Source organism: Schistocerca nitens, chromosome 1, assembly GCF_023898315.1.
Source record: "Schistocerca nitens isolate TAMUIC-IGC-003100 chromosome 1, iqSchNite1.1, whole genome shotgun sequence".
Taxonomy (NCBI): Eukaryota; Metazoa; Arthropoda; class Insecta; order Orthoptera; family Acrididae; genus Schistocerca; species Schistocerca nitens.
Genome location: NC_064614.1, coordinates 1213192 through 1233209, shown reverse-complemented (window position 1 = coordinate 1233209; position 20018 = coordinate 1213192). Strand labels below are relative to the sequence as shown.

Genomic DNA, 20018 nt, shown 5'->3' with positions numbered 1-20018 from the left:
AGTGTACCTCACTCATGGTTACTACAAATATTGGAAATATACAAAGTAGATCCTAAATTGATACAGTTCCTAAACATAGTAATGAAAAATTGGAAAACCACACTTAATATCCAAACAAATTCAAATAATATCACATCACAGCCAATACAGATTAAGCGTGGAATATACCAAGGAGACTCATTAAGTCCTTTCTGGTTCTGCCTTGCTCTGAACCCACTATCCAACATGCTAAATAATACAAATTATGGATACAATATTACTGGAACATACCCACACAAAATCACACATTTGCTATACATGGATGATCTAAAACTACTGGCAGCAACAAATCAACAACTCAACCAATTACTGAAGATAACAGAAGTATTCAGCAATGATATAAGTATGGCTTTTGGAACAGACAAATGTAAGAAAAATAGCATAGTCAAGGGAAAACACACTAAACAAGAAGATTACATATTGGATAACCACAGCGACTGCATAGAAGCGATGGAAAAAACGGATGCCTATAAATATCTAGGATACAGACAAAAAATAGGAATAGATAATACAAATATTAAAGAAGAACTAAAAGAAAAATATAGACAAAGACTAACAAAAATACTGAAAACAGAATTGACAGCAAGAAACAAGACCAAAGCTATAAATACTTATGCCATACCAATATTGACCTACTCATTTGGAGTAGTGAAATGGAGTAACACAGACCTAGAAGCACTCAATACACTTACACGATCACAATGCCACAAATATAGAATACATCACATACATTCAGCAACAGAAAGATTCACATTAAGCAGAAAGGAAGGAGGAAGGGGATTTATCGATATAAAAAACCTACATTATGGACAGGTACACAATTTAAGAAAATTCTTTATAGAACGAGCAGAAACTAGCAAAATACACAAAGCAATCACTCATATAAATACATCGGCTACACTACTACAATTTCATAACCACCTCTACAACCCTTTAGACCACATAACATCAACAGATACGAAGAAAGTAAATTGGAAAAAGAAAACACTTCATGGCAAGCACCCGTATCATCTAACACAGCCACACATCGATCAAGACGCATCCAACACATGGCTAAGAAAAGGCAATATATACAGTGAGACAGAAGGATTCATGATTGCAATACAGGATCAAACAATAAACACCAGGTATTACAGCAAGCATATTATTAAAGATCCCAATACCACAACAGATAAATGCAGACTTTGTAAACAACAAATAGAAACAGTAGATCACATCACAAGCGGATGTACAATACTAGCAAATACAGAATACCCCAGAAGACATGACAATGTCGCAAAAATAATACATCAACAGCTTGCCTTACAACATAAACTTTTAAAACAACAAGTTCCTACGTACAAGTATGCACCACAAAATGTACTGGAGAATGATGAATACAAATTATACTGGAACAGAACCATTATAACAGATAAAACAACGCCACATAACAAACCTGACATCATACTCACCAATAAAAAGAAGAAATTAACACAACTAATCGAAAAATCCATACCCAATACAACAAATATACAAAAGAAAACAGGAGAAAAAATTGAAAAGTACATCCAACTGGCTGAGGAAGTCAAAGACATGTGGCATCAGGATAAAGTTGACATCATACCAATTATAGTATCAACTACAGGAGTCATACCACACAATATCCACCAGTACATCAATGCAATACAGCTACATCCAAACACATATATACAACTACAGAAATCCATAATTATTGATACATGTTCAATTACCCGAAAGTTCCTAAATGCAATATAACACATACCGTACAGTTAATAGGAAGTGACGCTTGATCAAGGTCCGCGTCACTTTCCATTCTCAACCAGACTTAACGTCTGAGAAAGTAAAGAAATAATAATAATAATATACACTATAATGATATGTTCCATGGAAGGGGGAAAATGAGGGAAACACTACATATGAATGTATCAATCTCACAAATGTCCTATGGAATAAAATACAAGATGAAAATACAAGATGATTCAAAGTCCACACACAAATTGAAGGAGCTAACAGAGAAGTTGAAATACAACTTAGGAATAGGAACTTAATAGTCTTCTTCTTCTTCCTCCTCCTCCTCCCCCCCCCCCCCCCCCTCCCTTAATCTCCAATCACCTTTATACTTCCAAGCATCAGGATACCCTTACTCTATCAATTTCTTCCATTCTGCTTTATTGTTGCACAATCTCTTCATGGTCATGATTTTCCCCCCCTTGTTTTGTCCCAGTTTCTCCATTCTCTCCTGTCACTTGATGTGAGGTCTTCATCATCCAGCTGTGGGATGTGATGGGTTAGCTCCGGAACTAATCAAGTACAGAGGACAAAAAAATCATACAGGAACTTACTTTACTGTTAGAGAGAGTGCGAGAGGAGAACAGCATCCCACAGAAATAGAAGAACATAATAATGACAATGCATAAGAAGGGGAACAGTTGTGACTGTGATATTTATCTATCATCAGTAGTCTATGAAGCCTATACTGGATGGATGGATGGATCTAAAATTGTTGCGCAACAGACCGTGTGGTCATCAGCATCTTTCTCGAGACCATTGTACTGGTTGACAAGTACTTGCTCTAGCAAAATGAGCAGCAGGGGACAAACTACAGCCACAGTCTTAGATCATCCCTCTCTCAATCTACAGTACAGCTATTCATACTGTCAACATATGTTAATAGTATTAATAAAACAATGTATGCTGTTCTGATGGCTGGTTGATCATTTAACTAACAGGATGAAGCAGCCATCCAAAAACACATTAAAACCTTTGTCCAACTAAACTGGACAGGATTCGGGATGTCACACAAAATGTCAACAGTTTTATTGTTATTGATTCGTCCTCAGCTAAAATTGAGGGTTCGGCTACTGGCTTCCCTCCTACTAGCATACAAAACACATTATGTTAAAGCACGGTGCACCGAGAGTGTGACACCACGTAACACTGCATTCCAGTGGATCTTCACACGCCACAGGAGATAAGCATGTGAACGGGCAGATTATTATTATTTCTCTTTCCTGTCTCAGACGTTATGTCTGGTTAAAAATGGAAAGTGACGCGGACCTTGATCAAGCGTGACTTCCTTTTAACTGTACGGTATATGTTACATTGCATTTAGGAACTTTCGGGTAATTGAACATGTATCAATAATTACAGATTTCTGTAAATGTACATATACGTTTGGATGTAGCTGTATTGCATTGATGTACTGGTGGATATTGTGTGGTATGACTCCTGTAGTTGATAGTATAATTGGTATAATGTCAACTTTATCCCGATGCCACATGTCCTTGACTTCCTCAGCCAGTTGGATGTATTTTTCAATTTTTTCTCCTGTTTTCTTCTGTATATTTGTTGTATTGGGTATGGATATTTCGTGTTAATTTCTTCTTTTTATTGGTGAGTATGATGTCAGGTTTGTTATGAGGTGTTGTTTTATCTGTTATAATGGTTCTGTTACAGTATAATTTGTATTAATCATTCTCCAGTACATTTTGTGGTGCATACTTGTATGTGGGAACGTGTTGTTTTATTAGTTTATGTTGTATGGCAAGTAGTTTATGTATTATTTTTGCTACATTGTCATGTCTTCTGGTGTATTCTGTATTTGCTAGTATTGTACATCTGCTTGTGATGTGATCTACTGTTTCTATTTGTTGTTTGCAAAGTCTGCATTTATCTGTTGTGGTATTGGGATCTTTAATAATGTGCTTGCTGTAATATCTGGTGTTTATTGTTTGATCCTGTATTGCAATCATGAATCCTTCCGTCTCACTGTATACATTGCCTTTTCTTAGCCAAGTGTTGGATGCGTCTTGATCGATGTGTGGCTGTGTTAGATGATACGGGTGCTTGCCATGTAGTGTTTTCTTTTCCCAATTTACTTTCTTTGTATCTGTTGATGTTATGTGATCTAAAGGGTTGTAGAAGTGGATATGAAATTGCAATGGTGTAGCCGATGTATTTATATGAGTGATTGTTTTGTGTAGTTTGCTAGTTTCTGCTCGTTCTATAAAGAATTTTCTTAAATTGTCTACCTGTCCTTAATGTAGATTTTTTATGTCGATAAATCCCCTTCCTCCTTCCTTTCTGCTTAATGTGAATCTTTCAGTTGCTGAATGTATGTGATGTATTCTATATTTGTGGCATTGTCATCGTGTAAGTGTGTTGAGTGCTTCTAGGTCTGTGTTACTCCATTTCACTACTCCAAATGAGTAGGTCAATATTGGTATGGCATAAGTATTTATAGCTTTGGTCTTGTTTCTTGCTGTCAATTCTGTTTTCATTATTTTTGTTAGTCTTTGTCTATATTTTTCTTTTAGTTCTTCTTTAATATTTGTATTATCTACTCCTATTTTTTGTCTGTATCCAAGATATTTATAGGCATCTGTTTTTTCCATCGCTTCTATGCAGTCGCTGTGGTTATCCAATATGTAATCTTCTTGTTTAGTGTGTTTTCCCTTGACTATGCTATTTTTCTGACATTTGTCTGTTCCAAAAGCCACATTTATATCATTGCTGAATACGTCTGTTATCTTTAGTAATTGGTTGAGTTGTTGATTTGTTGCTGCCAGTAGTTTTAGATCATCCATGTATAGCAAATGGGTGATTTTGTGTGGGTATGTTCCAGTAATATTATAGCCATAATTTGTATTATTTAGCATGTTGGATAGTGGGTTCAGAGCAAGGCAGAACCAGAAAGGACTTAATGAGTCTCCTTGGTATATACCACGCTTAATCTGTATTGGCTGTGATGTGATATTATTTGAACTTATTTGGATATTGAGTGTGGTTTTCCAATTTTTCATTACTATGTGTAGGAACTGTATCAATTTAGGATCTACTTTGTATATTTCCAATATTTGTAGTAACCATGAGTGGGGTACACTATCAAAAGAATTTTGGTAATCAATGTATGCGTAGTGTAGAGACCTTTGTTTAGTTTTAGCTTGATATGTCACCTCTGCATCTATTATCAGTTGCTCTTTACATCCTCGTGCTCCTTTGCAACAGCGTTTTTGTTCTTCATTTATAATTTTGTTCTGTGTTGTATGTGTCATTAATTTCTGTGTAATTACTGAAGTTAATATTTTGTATATTGTTGGTAGGCATGTCATGGGGCGATATTTACCTGGGTTTGCTGTGTCTGCTTGATCTTTAGGTTTCAGATAAGTTATTCCATGTGTGAGTATCAGGGAATGTGTATGGGTCTGCAATGTAACTGTTAAATAATTTAGTTAGATGTGAATGTGTTGAGGTGAACTTCTTTAGCCAGAAATTTGCTATTTTATCTTTCACAGGGGCTTTCCAATCGTGCGTAGAATTAATTGCTCGGCTGACTTCATGTTGCAAAATTATCACTTCAGGCATTTGTGGTATCATCTTGTATGTGTCTGTTTCTGCTTGTATCCACCGTGCATGCCTGTTATGTTGTACCGGATTTGACCATATGTTGCTCCAGAAGTGTTCCATGTCTGTTATGTTTGGTGGATTGTCTATTTTAATGTGTGTGTTATCTATTGTCTGGTAAAATTTCTTTTGGTTTGTGTTGAATGTTTGGTTTTGTTTCCTTCTATTTTCACTTTTTTTTGTATCTCCTAAGTCGTTTGGCCAATGCTTGTAATTTCTGCTTCTTTTCATCTAATTGCTCTACCGCTTCTTGTTGTGAGATTTTACCTAACCTTTTTCGTTTTTTGTCTGATATTTCGTTTCTTATAAATTGTGTTAGCTGTCCAATGTCTTTTCTCAGTTTTTCTATTCTGATCTGTAGCCTGTGTTGCCATGCTGGCTTTGTGGTTTTTTTCTGTGTGTTGGTTGGTTCTGATCTCTGCCTATTGTGTATATTTAGTGTAGTGAGTGCTCCTATATAAACCAGTAGTTTTAACTCTTCCATAGTTGTGTTTTCATTTATTTTGTTGTGTATGATTGTGTTGATAGTTGTTATTGTTGTTTCGACTTGTGGGTTATTTGGGGGTCTATGCAAGAATGGTCTAATGTCTGTATTTGTGTATTTGTATTCTATATATGTCAGCTGAAATTTTTCTTCTATATCTAACATGTGTGTCACTTCGTGTTCTATTTGTGCCTGTTCTGGTGGCTGTATCAAGATTTCGTTTTCCTCTGATTGTTTAATTGATGCGTGTTGTTCTTTGTTTGTTTGCTCTGGGATGTTTGAGTCCATTAGTGTATTTTCTTCTTCTTCTGATTGCACATTATTTTGTTCCAGTATTTGTTGTACTTGTTGTTTGATTTTTTCTAATTCTGACTGGGGTATCCGGTTATTTTTTATTATTACACGGATCTGATCAGCTAGTCGTCGTTCTGTTAAAAATTTTAATTCTGGGTATCTGGTAATAAATGTTGTGTATACTTGTGATCTGTATCCAGTTGTGTTGGTTCCTAAGTTTGTTGCTTGGTAATAACAGAACATGAGGTGTCGGTTAACTTCATCTGACCATCTCATCCTCTGTCTTTGTTTTCCTTCTAGAGTGGTTGCAGGAAGCATATCCTGCAAAACACCTCTATTTGGATTTAAATCATTTTCCTTGTGGCTAGCAGTGTCGTTACCATTGTGGACGGGCATAGGGTTCAAGCGTAGTCCCCGACCATGACAGCGCTTGTCCGAGGCTTCATTAGTTCTGTCCTGAACCAACTAATCACACTAAAAGGTGGGTTAGCCCTATTAGTAATTTGTACTTTTCGTCGCCTTTTACGACTGGCAGAACATACGGGAGGCCTATTCTTTTCCCTGGCCTCCACGGGGTATATATTATTATTATTATTATTATTATTATTATTATTTATTCCAATCTGAAGCCAATGCAAAGGCACGTGAAGTCCATTTTGGCCTTTCTTAGAGTTCTAAAGAATGTATGCCATGATTTAATAGTCAGTCTGACTGACCACAGCTTCTTATGGGTTACTTCTTCCAGACACTGACTTCCCTAATCAGCCAATGTACTGCCACCTCATGACACGCCTGTGGAATTTTCCTGGCAGACTGCAGCAGCTTTCTCATTCACCTCGATTCCCATGTGTCTAAGAGGGTCACCTCTTTCTTCTGTCTATGCACAAAGGTGGGTAGCATCCTGGACTATCTGAACTATCCTATCTGCTGGGAACATTTGCTGAATAGCTTACAGATCAGAAAGTCAGTATTGGAGAGGCAACCAAGAAGTGCTGTGGAAGTGGATATGGAGGAGGAGCAAGCTGCTATTAGGCAAAAATGCTAGAGAAAAGATCACATCTACACTACACGAGCTATCATGGAGGAAAGTATAGCCAAGAACTGGGAACTTTATCTCACATTTTTCAGTCTTAAAGCTGCATTTGATTCCATGCTAAGACGGTATATCTGGAAGCACTCGTTGCAAAGAGGGTACCAATGAAATTGACAAATACCGTGAAGTGTGTGTATGATCAACCAATGTGAGTGGTTCTTACTGGTGGAGACAAATCAAGATAACTCAATGGAGAAAGGAGCCAAGCAAGGTGATAATGTCAGTCCCTTCATCTTTAACAACTGGATGAAGTAACAAAAATATGCAAGTGTCAAACCCACAGAACAAAGCTTGGAATGTGGAGACTACGGCCAGTCTACATGCAAACACTGCTCTATGCAGATATATATAGTACTGGTCGCTGACACACCAGAAAGATTTCAGCAGGCCATAGTGGAATGGTATGAAAACTAGGTAGGCTTAAAAGAAGGGGGAAGGGACCAAACTGCAAGGTCATCGGTCCCTTGTTCCCAGTAAAATAATTACACAATGGAAAGAAGAAAAGAAAGGAGATTTATAGCACAATAACAAGAGAAACGAAGAACCAGAAGAATGACAGAAGGACAACCAACACTACTATGGACAAAAACAGGAAAAGAAAACCATGGAGAGAAGCAAGAAACAGGTAGAAGGGATAAAAACAAGAGAGTAGATTACATGGCTGGCCGACCACAAGAGGGGGGGGGGGGGGGGGGGGGGAAGCCAGCCACTTTGCGACACATTAAAACATCCACCCTAAAAGCATTAGAGTGGAGAACACAAAGGGACAATGGACACGTGCTAAAACTTATACAGAATGATAAAACCCACCATCATGTATAAAACGTAAAACTAAATTAGCCGATGAGGCGTTGTCAGCTAAAATTAATGGCAACGAGTCCGGTTACTGAAGAGTCCGTTTACAGGGCAGCCAAAGAAGGGCAGCTCACCAAGATATGAGCCACTGTCAGCTAGGCACCGCACCAACACTGAGGTGGGTCATCACAGCGCAGGAGGTAGCCGTGTGTCACCCAAGGATGGCCAATGCGGAGCCAGCAGAGAACCACAGAATCCCTGTGAGAGGCCCACATGGAGGACCGCCACATATCCGTAATCTCCTTAATGGCACGCAGTTTGTTGTGCATGCTTAGGTTATGCCATTTCGTCTCCTTAAGCCGCAAAATCTTGCGGTGTAGTACTGAACGCAGGTCAGTTGCAGAGAAGTCGATCCCCAAAAGCAGTTTCCGCATAGCCTGTTGGCAAGTTCATTGCCTGGGATTCCGATATGACCTGGGGTCCTGACAAACACCACTGAACGACCGGACCGTTCCAGGGTATAGATGGACTCCTGGATGGTCACTGTCAAAGGATGATGAGGGTAGCACTGGTCAACAGCTTGTAGACTGATCAAGGAGTCAGTACACAAAAGAAACACCTCCCCAGGGCATAATTGGATGTGCTCAATAGTATGAGATATAGCCACCATCTCGGCAGTGAAAACACTGCGGCCATCGGGCAAGGAATGCTGTGCAATATGTCCTACATTGACATAGGCATAGCCGACGTGAGCATCAGCCATCGAGCCGTTTGTGTAAACCACTTCGTGGCCTCGGTACTTGTCAAGAATTGAGTGGAAGTGGCAGTGGAGAGCCGCAGGGTTCACTGAGTCCTTAGGACCATGTGAAAGGTCCAGGCAAAGCTGCGGCATACGTCTACGCCATGGAGGTGTACGTGAATGGACTTCAAGTATAGGTGGTAAAGGCAAGTACTCCAGATCAGAAAGAAGGGATCTGACACAAACTGCAATTGGGAGGAAGCCCTGAGCTGGGCTGCAGATGCGGGAGATGAACCGCCATGGGTGGGAAAAGGAGATGGTGATTCGGATGCGCAGGAGAACTACAAACGTGTGCTATGTAACTGGCCAGCAGTTGTGCACGCCTAACCTGCAATGGCAGCATTCCGGCTTCCACAAGGACGCAGGTCACTGGACTTTTAGTGTTTCCTTTTCCTCGGGGTTCTGCCGTGAAAATATAAAATAGAAAATCTGATTGGGTTTTGAATTTTGGTGATTTCAGTTACGGATAAGGCGGACTTCGTATTATTGATTGAGATCATGCTGTAATTTGACCGTGCATGGCAGACCGGGTCGGCAACACTACAAAAAGCGACTGTACGGAAATAGCATCAGAAACTAATTGAAATTTACCTTATAATCTTGTTAGATACGCAGTATTAATTACAATACAGTCTTCATGGCTGTCCTCCTATTTTCTCTTGTAGGACGACCCGTCTTTCACTTTTATCCGTCTGTTGAAAACTTCTTCAAGTTGTCACTGTTATGATCAATTTACAAATTTGGCGATAACCACCTCGAATCACTATTGAAACAACCTCGCTTTGTAATATAATTTTAATTTCCACCCAAAAGCACATTCAACATATCGCCGAAAAATACACGTCTTTCGTACGAAGACAAGAGAGAGTGTGTGATCAATTAGTTGTTAAAAACAAAAAACCTACGCAAAAAGTAAAAGACGTACAAAATTATTTATAAAAATTGGTCGCTGGCGCAGCGCTCTTCTGCGTGCGCGATCGTAAATTATATCTTTGTATTGGCGGAGGTGCGGTAGTCACAGTACCATTACAGACTCTTCCTAAAAGCTCCTACCGCTAGGACAATGCCACAGTGGTGCACTGGGTCCAGTAAACGCAACGCTGAAGGCGCCGCCGAACCATAAACCAGAATCCCATAGTCAAGGCGGGATTGAACAAGGGCTCTGAAGAGCTGCAGCAGCGTAGAGCGATCTGCACCACGGTTGGTTTAAAAGATGGGGAAAGGGACCAAACTATGAGGTCATCGGTCCCTTGTTCCTAATAAAACAATGCCACAAGTGTGAGAATAAAACAGACGAGACATATAACACAAAACGGAAAGAAAGGAAAAACCACAAGAACAAAGGAAATGCAACGAACACTAAAAGGAACAAAAGAGGACAAGAAAACAATAGAGAGATGCAAGAAACAGTTAGAAGAGAGTAAAACAAGGAAGCAGATAATGGTGGCTGGCCGACCACAAAAATAAAAAGGAAAAGCCAGCCACCCTGCAACACATTAAAACCTCCACCCTAAAAGCACTGGGGCGGAGGACACAGATGGACAAAGGACATGCACTAAAACTCTGATCCAATGATCAAACCCACCCTCACAGATGAAATGTGAAACCAAATCAGCCGATGAGGCATTGTCTGCTAAAATCAACAATAATGAGTCCGGCAACCGGAGATGAAGCCGCAGGGCAGCCTAAGGACAGAGCAGAAGAATATGGGCCACTGTCAACCAAGCGCTGCACCGACACTGAGGTGGGCCTTCATGGCGCAGGAGGTAGCCGTGGGTCACCCAGGCATTGCCAAAGCGGAGCTGGCAATGAACCACAGAGGCCCTGCGAGAGGCCCTCATCGAGGATTTCCACACATTCACGGTCCCCTTAATGGCAGTTTGTTGTGTGTACTGAGATTTTGCCATTCCGTCTCCCAAATCATCTGCACTAAAACCCGAACCCACAGGTGATTATACTGCACCTAAATTTTGAGTTCACTGGTGATGACAGAGATGTAACTGGTTCTCAAGCAGCACACACCACACAGTACTTTGTGAGATATCTACAGAGTGGCACACGATAAGTCGCCCGATTGAATTTTGATCCTACAAGTATAGTATCGGGGTACTAACTTTCAAATTGTGCAAACAACTTTACGCAGTTCAAGGAAATTATGCCAGATGTCGTTGCAAGTTCATTGCTTCCATCGTGAGTCCGCCATTTCAGTTTGCCAAGATGGCAGACAAAGGACGGTTGACCGTCACACAAATGACAAAGATTGTGTTACTGTTCATGGCAGCGAACTGTGTTACATTGACACAGTGAAGGTGTCATGCTCATTTCGGCACACTGTGGGCTCCCAGCCCACAGGCAATACGCAGATTACATCAAAAATTTGAAGGTACTGAGTCTGTTTTGGAGTGTCATCAGCCACATGCACGTACCGTACATTTGCCGCAAAACACTGAAGCAGTTTGAGTGGTTTTAACGTAGTCTGAGTAAATCAACAAGAGCCAGTGCCCAGTAAGGAATGTCCAGCCGATCTGTACAAAGAATTATTCAATCTGACCTTCGCTTGTATCCATACAAGATGACTGGCACACAAGCTTACTAGGAGAGATAAGGAGCGGAGACTGCAGTTTGCAAGGTGGGCAATTGAGCAAGACCAAGAGGTAGTGCAACACAACATATGGTTTTCTGACAAAGCTTATTTTTACGTGAATGGTGTTGTGAACAAACAGAATGTTCAATTCTGGGCACGTGAACCTCCACGAATAATCCATACAAAAGACACCTAAAGGGAGAAAGTGTGCGTGTGGGATGTCAAGCCATGGAATCAGCGGCCCGTTCTTCTTCAATGCTACAGTAACCGGTGAACGCTATTTACACACGTTGCAAAACCAGTTCTTACCTCAACTCATGGCCTCATGTCTTCCACTGCAGACAATGGTTCGTGCAGCATGGAGAATGCTCCCATACTGCCAACATTGTGCTTGATTTCCTATGCAAAAGACTTGGCCTTTGGGTATTGTCAAACAGATTTCCATAACATTATGCAGGAGGAGGAATACGGCCGCCCCACAGCCCAGACTTTAAGCCATGTGACTTCTTCCTTTGGGGGTCCCTTAAAGAGGTGTACCACAGAAAACTCAAAAATGCAGTGCAACTTGGGACCATCACAGTATCATTATGCCACACCATTCCACAAGATTTGTCAGATAGTTGTCACAAATGCACGTGTGCCACTTGAAGTTGTAAACAAAAACAGCAGTCATATTGCACATGTGATTCATTAGGTTGTATTTCCAAGCTGTATTCTTTACTTCTACATCAATAAATTACAAATCTTGTCAACAACAAATGTGTTGAAACTTCCTGGCAGATTAAAACTGTGTGCCGGACCGAGACTCGAACTCGGGACCTTTGCCTTTGCCTCAGTTGGTAGAGCACTTGCCCATGAAAGGCAAAGGTCCCAAGTTCAAGTCTCAGTCTGGCACACAGTTTTAATCTGCCAGGAAGTTTCATATCAGCGCACACTCCACTGCAGAGTGAAAATCTCATTCAACAAATGTGTTATTCATGAAACAAATCAGCGCCACCCTGTATGTTACCAGTGTAAGCATGTATGCTGCTTGATGACTGTTCTTTCATATACCAGATAATCAAGCAAGGGTGGCTCGCGTGACACACTGAATGTAAGGCTCCTGTCTCCCCAAACAGGTGGTGAACGGTTTGAAAAGTTCACAGCTGTGGTCAACATCTGTTCAGATACTGAGTGCGGTAAAAGTGTTGAGCATTGTATTCACTGCCAGTGGCTCTGCAATACAGGAAATATGTGTCTCTCAGTTCTGTAGATGCATACCATTCCATTTTGCAAAGCACTGTACATATCACAAAAACTGCAGTTACTTCCAGCAATGCCACAGTGTAGACCACCAATCCACAGCAGCACTGAAATGTAATCAATCCACTTGTCTTTAAGCACACGAATAAAAACCAGATGTACATACGCAACAACTTATACACAAGATCTTAACGATATGACAACAGCAGAATACGCTTAATGGTAAGCACATGTATGTACACAGAAACAGTACACTATGTTTGCTGAACTTAATGGCATACATGCATTGACTGACTTTGTTCCTGACATTTTACAACTATCACTGCCTCAGGAGGACTTCCAAGACCGTAAGTTCTTATTCCAAAATTATCCATATTTCAACCATTTCTGTCAGTTGCTTCAATTTGAGTGCGGCCTACTGAATCCCCTGGTAAAATAATTAGCTTGTTACAATGGATTAAAACAGTTTTTCTTAGCGAGCCATCATGAATGCAGACTCATCTGTAGCATTTGTCCTGATTGCACAACTGACGTACATACCATGTGGCAGATTATTATGAGGAAGTTGGGTCAGAGGACATAAAAACTATGATGACAGATGACTGTTGGTTGAAATGGAAGGAATATGGGATCAGTGACAGCAGCAGTTTGCCTTTATCTGTAACACTTTCAACTATCTGGCTCAGCTTCAGAATAATTGTTTTGGATAGTCCAGATTTGATTGAAAGTTTGCAAAGTAATATTTCAGAGCTAGATCAGAAATGTAAGGACTTTGGTATGAAGATTAGCATCTCCAAAACGAAAGTAATGTCAGTGGGAAAGAGATATAAACGGATTTGGTGCCAAATAGGAGGAACAAAGCTAGAACAGGTGGATGGTTTCAAGTACTTAGAATGCATATTCTCACAGGATGGCAACATAGTGAAAGAACTGGAAGCGATGTGAAGCAAAGCTAATGCAGTGAGTGCTCAGCTACGATCTACTCTCTTCTGCAAGAAGGAAGTCAGTACCAAGACTAAATTATCTGTGCACCGTTCAGTCTTTCGACCAACTTTGTTGTATGGGAGCGAAAGCTGGGTGGATTCAGGATACCTTAACAAGGTTGAGGTTACGGATATGAAAGTAGCTAGGATGATTGCAGGTAATAGTAGATGGGAACAATGGCAGGAGGGTGTCCACAATGAAGAAATCAAAGAAAAACTGGGAATGAACTCTATAGATGCAGCAGTCAGGGTGAACAGGCTTAGATGGTGGGGTCATGTTACACGCATGGGAGAAGCAAAGTTACCCAAGAGACTCATGAGTTCAGCAATAGATGGTAGGAGGAGTCGGGGCAGACCAAGGAGAAGGTACCTGGATTCGGTTAAGAATGATTTTGAAGTAATAGGCTTAACATCAGAAGAGGCACCAATGTTAGCACTGAATAAGGGATCATGGAGGAATTTTATAAGGGGGACTATGCTCCAGACTGAACACTGAATGGCATAATCACTCTTAAATGATGATGAGTCCACACTAACCAGTTCTAAAGTGAGAGAAGCAAAGCTGTTATGGAAAGATAGTTGTGTAAATGAAAAAAAATAGTGGTATGTAAAGTACCTCATCACAAGACTCCTGAATGGGGACAATCACACTTCAGATATTAACATTTTATTGATCATTATACACTCCAATTGTGACAAGCCAGCCCTGAAAGAAGCTACTATAAGTTGCGGCAACAACCACAGACCAGACTTCACAGCCCATTGAGGGGTGGGTGGACAGGCGAGCTGGCTACAAAATCCTGCTGCCAGATGCGATAATACTGGTGGCACATCACGCGTGAGACCACAGTCCGCTGCAGTGGTAGGTTGAATTTCCACTTGCCATGGAACAACTCTGAACTGCCACGGTCACACACATAAATGAAGGCAGCGTGCTGTCATAACATAGCTGGGCAAAGGGTCTACAAATACCCGCTGCTGAGCCCCTGGCAATACCTGTAATTAATACTATACTGGTTCTGGAACTTCTGACTACAGAGACAATCCTATGTGGGACTGAGCAGCTTCACATTTGCCGAGCAGCATTATCAGCACGGGCTTAAGTGCTGCCACTTTACATGATGGTACCAAGCCCTGAGGCGATGCCACCAAAGGATGACACACACACACACACACACACACACACACACACACACACACACACACACACACACACACCCCTCTGTATGTAAGGCTTGCAGAGTAAAGAATGTTATTATTGCATGACCTCTACTGATTCCACACTCGCCATGGTACTGGCAGCACACAACTCTCAGCTCCTTCACAAGCCATTCTGAGGCGGAAACATCCATTCTGGCTAATAATTGCATCCACGCCCCTGACACCATTACACATAAAAGATACACTATCTTCCCTGCCAACTGAAAACTGTAGTCAGTATGTAACTCTTCAGTGACATAAAGGTACTTGGCTGGAGATCCTACATGTGTGGCAATCTTCTGGACTTCTGAAGGAACATTAGACCAACACAACATAGCATGTCATCAGATTCTACTCTATAACTTCTAACTGGAGCTTCCAAGTGTCAAAATAGTAATGAGAACAATTTGAACATAACCTAAATACCACAAGGTAATACTCAGCTTCTGACAGTTACAGTCAGAGTAATTATTTCATGATAACATTATGTCCCATCATGTGCTATTCAACTCTGTCTTTCTACCTGAAGACCTCACGCTGTCTTATAATCCAGGATACGCTTCAGAAAAAAATAAACAAATAGTCGTTCCCAGCCTTGGTTGAGAGAGGAGGAGGAAGAGAAATAACAACCCGTAAAAGAAATCTTAGTTCACTTTAAGTGTGGGAAAATCGGACCAGTTAAAACTGATACCAGTATTATTTTAGTATTTGTTTGGTTTCTGTTATAGCATTTTTTTTTATTTTTATTCATAACTGATAAAAAAACTGAAATACCAATTAGCCACACCAGCAGTGTTAAAATGTTTGGTTTTCAAATAAGCCTTTAAAAAACACCAGCCATTTTTTTCATAAAATTTTCATTGCTTTGAAATATTGCGTTATTACAGAAATGCGAAAAGCGATCAGTGCTATTTTAATAACTATGCCGACTGAAGCAAGCAACAAACACGGCATGAGAATTGGTACAGCAGTGCTGCAACATTAATGTACCTGCTACTATGCAGTGTGACCCGCTGGATGGTATGCGTGTACATTGCAGTGTGTGAGACTTGCCCCCATTTGCTCCGTATGGTAGTTTCACACTGTCGTCATCAGACACCAGCTGTATTATAAAACGGCACCATCCCTAGTCTGGAAATATTTTACAAACTGTGGCACCAATCAAGTACAATGCTCCATTGCTTTTAAAAGATTAAGAACAGGAGGAGCCACAACAAACTAAGGAGAAAATTTAACAATTCATTCACTGTTTTTCAATAAAAACAAAGTAGCTGATCTGTTGCCTGTGTCTACATGACAGGCCTTTATCTGTTTGTAGCCCTTGAAAACAGACGAATTAACACAAAAAAAAGAGTTCTTCAACCTCTGTTTTCACCATTTAGCATTGACTATTTCTAATGTCCAAATAGTGGTAGGATCCTTGATTACAACATGATTTTTGAGCACAGTTTCAAAAATTTAGAATCAATTAAGAGAATACTAATGATTTTTTTGTAGTATTCAGCCAGCTATCACTTTTCAAGAAAGGCAGCAAATTGTAGATGAACTGTTTTCTTTTTATTTGCCTAGTTTAGTATTCTGATATACGTATCTTGAAACTGACTGAGCCAATTTCTACATTTATTACAGGAAATAACAGGAATAAAAACAAAAAATCTGTCTTTCCAGAAACTGGTTATTATGAGTGGTTTCAACACTCAGGTTAAACTGGCATCAGGGAGGGAGGGGGATATAAGCAAAAACTGGTTGTTTCAATGGCAACAGTCATCCCTAGTTCTGATTGTAGAATGAAGGCTTTCACGACCGGGTGACATGGCTGTTTATATACTTTCCGGGATATGAGGTCGTGGTCCAAGAACTTTTCTGCTCCTTACGTTTCGTCCAGAACTGCGCTGGACTTCCTCAGAGGCGCTGCTCCGCTGAGTCTTGCCGACTGGTCGGCAAGACTCAGCGGAGCAGCTCCTCTGAGGAAGTCCAGCGCAGTTCTGGACGAAACGTAAGGAGCAGAAAAGTTCTTGGACCACGACCTCATATCCCGGAAAGTATATCAACAGCCATCCCTAGTTCACCTGGCCCAGGTGATAGTTCCCTGTGAGGGCCCCTTGCCAGTGGCACAGTGAACACCTAAGCACAGCGAGACCTCAACAGCAGTGGAGGAGATGAAGAGCGCTGGTGCAAGATAATTGCCAAACCATTTTTAGAGATAATATAAAAGCAACATATTAAAATCCAAATGTGGCTGTAACCGGATCACGTGATATTTGTTCAGCATCTGTACCACATGTCTGGGCAGTTGAAATAGTGCTCTGAGACTCAGAATCTCAAGTTTCAAATGTGAATTGGCACAGACCCACTCCCCAACAAGAACAGCAATTTTTTTTTGTATGTGATATAAATATCTCCATATGCAAGGACCACAGGAGATAATCTAAAACAGAAAAACTGTTTCAGAAAGCAGCCGTCCGATTCTGGGAAGCCCAGAAAACATGAAATGTGATACAGTCAGTGTTCTGGAAGCTTTATATGAAATTAAGAACAAAAGAGAAATACTACTTTGGCACCCTAAACATAAAATCACTTTTGAAAACACTAAGGACTAGAACAACTAATTTAAGTATCAGACAAATACCAAATACGCCTCATAGCTCTTCAAGAAACTGTATACACTGATGACGTTATAGAATCAGAGAGATATAGGATTATCAAAGGCAAGAAAAGCTGGACTCCAACTGGAAAAGGCACTGGCCACACCTGGCAACAGGATTCATTGTAAGTAGGACAATAGTAAATTCATTCGAAGATTTTTACTCATCAAGTGATGCACAAACATACATTACACTAATAAATTGTCATACTGCAATAAATGCAGACACTAAAAGAACCAGAAAAAATTTGAAAGCTGCTGGGGACCCCTGTAATGAACTATCCAATGTAAGGGTACTTCAATGCCCATACTGGAAAAAACAGATAGTGCAGGGAAACAGAGTATCTAGCTCACAAAGAACAAACAAAACTGGGGAATGACTAACACACCTATGCAGAGACTTCAACCTCAAATTAACATCCGCATATTTTAAGTAACTGCCAAAAACACAGGAAATGTTACAACTCACAAATACAAACCTAGGAGAATTTCAGATCGAACACATAGCCAAATCTTTTTTTTTAAAAAAAAAAGAGAGAGACAGAGAGAGAGACTGACTTAAAAGCTAGAAAGCGTGCACATACAGAAACAGATCACTAATCCCAATAAAAATTAAATATATTCCACACACATGGGATTGGTTGTTTGGTTTAAAAGAGGGAGGAGGAGAGGGGGGAGGGGGGGGGGGGAAAGGCACCAAACTGCTAGGTCATCGGTCCCTCGTTCCAATTAAAATAATTACACAAGGGTGGGAGTAAAATAATCGAGACATACAAAACACAGGTGGAAGAAAGAAGGAAACCACAAGAATGACAGAAGAGCAACAAACACTAAAAATGGACAAAATCGGACAAGAAAACCACAGAGATGCAAGAAACATGTAGAAGAGATCAAAACGAAGCAGATTACCATGGCTGGCTGACCATGAGAATAAAAAGGAGAAAAGCCACCAGCCACTCTGCAACACATTATAACTTCCACCCTAAAAGCACTAGGGTGCAGGACACAGAAGGAAAAAGGACATGCACATGCACTAAAACTTAGATCAAGTGATAAAACCCAGCCTCACAAATAAAATGTAAAACTAAAGCCGCTGTTGAGGCACTATCACCTAACACTGAAGGTAGGGTGCTGGGAAAGTTAAAAGTCCGCTGCAGAGCGGCTAAAAGTGGGCAGTCCAGTAAGAGGTGGACAACCATCATTTGTAAGCCACAGCAACACCAAGGTGGGTCCTCATGTCGGAGGAGGTAATCATGGCCAATACGGAGCTGGCAGGGAACAACTGATTTCCTGTGAGGGGACTGCGTCGAAGGCTTCCATACATTCATAGTCTCCTTAATGACATGCAGTTTGTTGTGCGTACTGTTATGCTGTTCCGTCTCCCAAAGCTGAAAAACACTGTGGTATAAGACAGAACACAGGTCAGTTTTGGAGATTCCCATTCCCAGAAGCAGTTTCCGCATAGCCTGTTTGGCCAACCTGTCGGCAAGTTCATTGCCCGAGATTCCGATGTCACCTGGGGTCCACACTAACGCCACTGAACGACGGGACCATTCCAGGGCATAGTTGGACTCCTGAATAAGCGCTACCAAACGACGGCAAGGGTAGCACTGGTCTACAGCTTGTAGGCTGCTCTAGGAGTCAGTACACAGGAGAAATGACTCATCAGGGCATGAGTGGATGTGCTCAAGAGCACAAGATATGGCCACTAGCTCTGCAGTGAAAACACTGCAGCCATCTGGCAAGGAGTGCTGTTCAATACATCCTCCACGAACATACGCAAAGCCTATGTGACCGTCAGCCATTGAGCCGTCAGCGTAAACCACTTCATGGACCCGATACTTGTGATAGCGGAGAGCCACAGGGTTAACTGAGTCCTTAGGGCCATGCAAAAGCTCCAGAAGAATCTGTGGCCTAGGTGTACACCATGGAGGTGTACGTGAATGGACCTCGAGGAGAGGTTGTAAAGGGAAGGACACCAGTTGAGACAGAAGGGACCGGATGCGAATCACTATCGTAAGCCCTGACCTGGGCTGCCGATGCGCGAGTTGAACCACCGTAGTTGGGAAAAGGAGACAGTAATTTGGATCTGCAGGAGAACTACAAATGTGTGCAACTTAACTGGCGAGCAGTTGTACGTGCCTAATCTTCAATGGAGGGACTCCACTGGTCACCGGACTCTTTGTACAAGTTCCCATCGCTAGGCGAACGCCACAGTGGTACACTGGCGCGAGTGAAACCAACGCTGAGGGTGCCGCTGAACTGTAAACCAGACTCCCATAGTCAAGGCGGGATTGAAAAAGGGCTCTGTAGAGCTGCAGCAGCATAGAGCAATCCGCACATCAGTTGGTGTCGCTCAGGCAGCGGAGGGAATTGAGGTGCTGCCATCAATTCTGCTTAAGCTGATGATGGAGAGGTACCCAAGTCAATCAGGCATCGAAAACCAGTCCTAAGAATC

General features: G+C 41.2%; 1 protein-coding gene across 3 annotated transcripts in view; it reads right to left on the bottom strand.

Annotated features, from left to right (window-relative positions):
* The window catches only part of LOC126240314 (DNA topoisomerase 2-binding protein 1-A-like), a 308035-nt gene that overhangs the window by 260352 nt on the left and 27665 nt on the right, over nucleotides 1-20018 (bottom strand). Inside the window, exon 2 of one of the 3 annotated variants that reach the window (XM_049947917.1) lies at nucleotides 15907-16047. The exons of the other annotated variants lie outside the window; for them this stretch is intronic. The gene's annotated coding sequence lies outside the window, so the exon portion shown is untranslated. The remainder of the gene's footprint in view (nucleotides 1-15906; nucleotides 16048-20018) is intronic. 3 annotated transcript variants of the gene reach the window in all.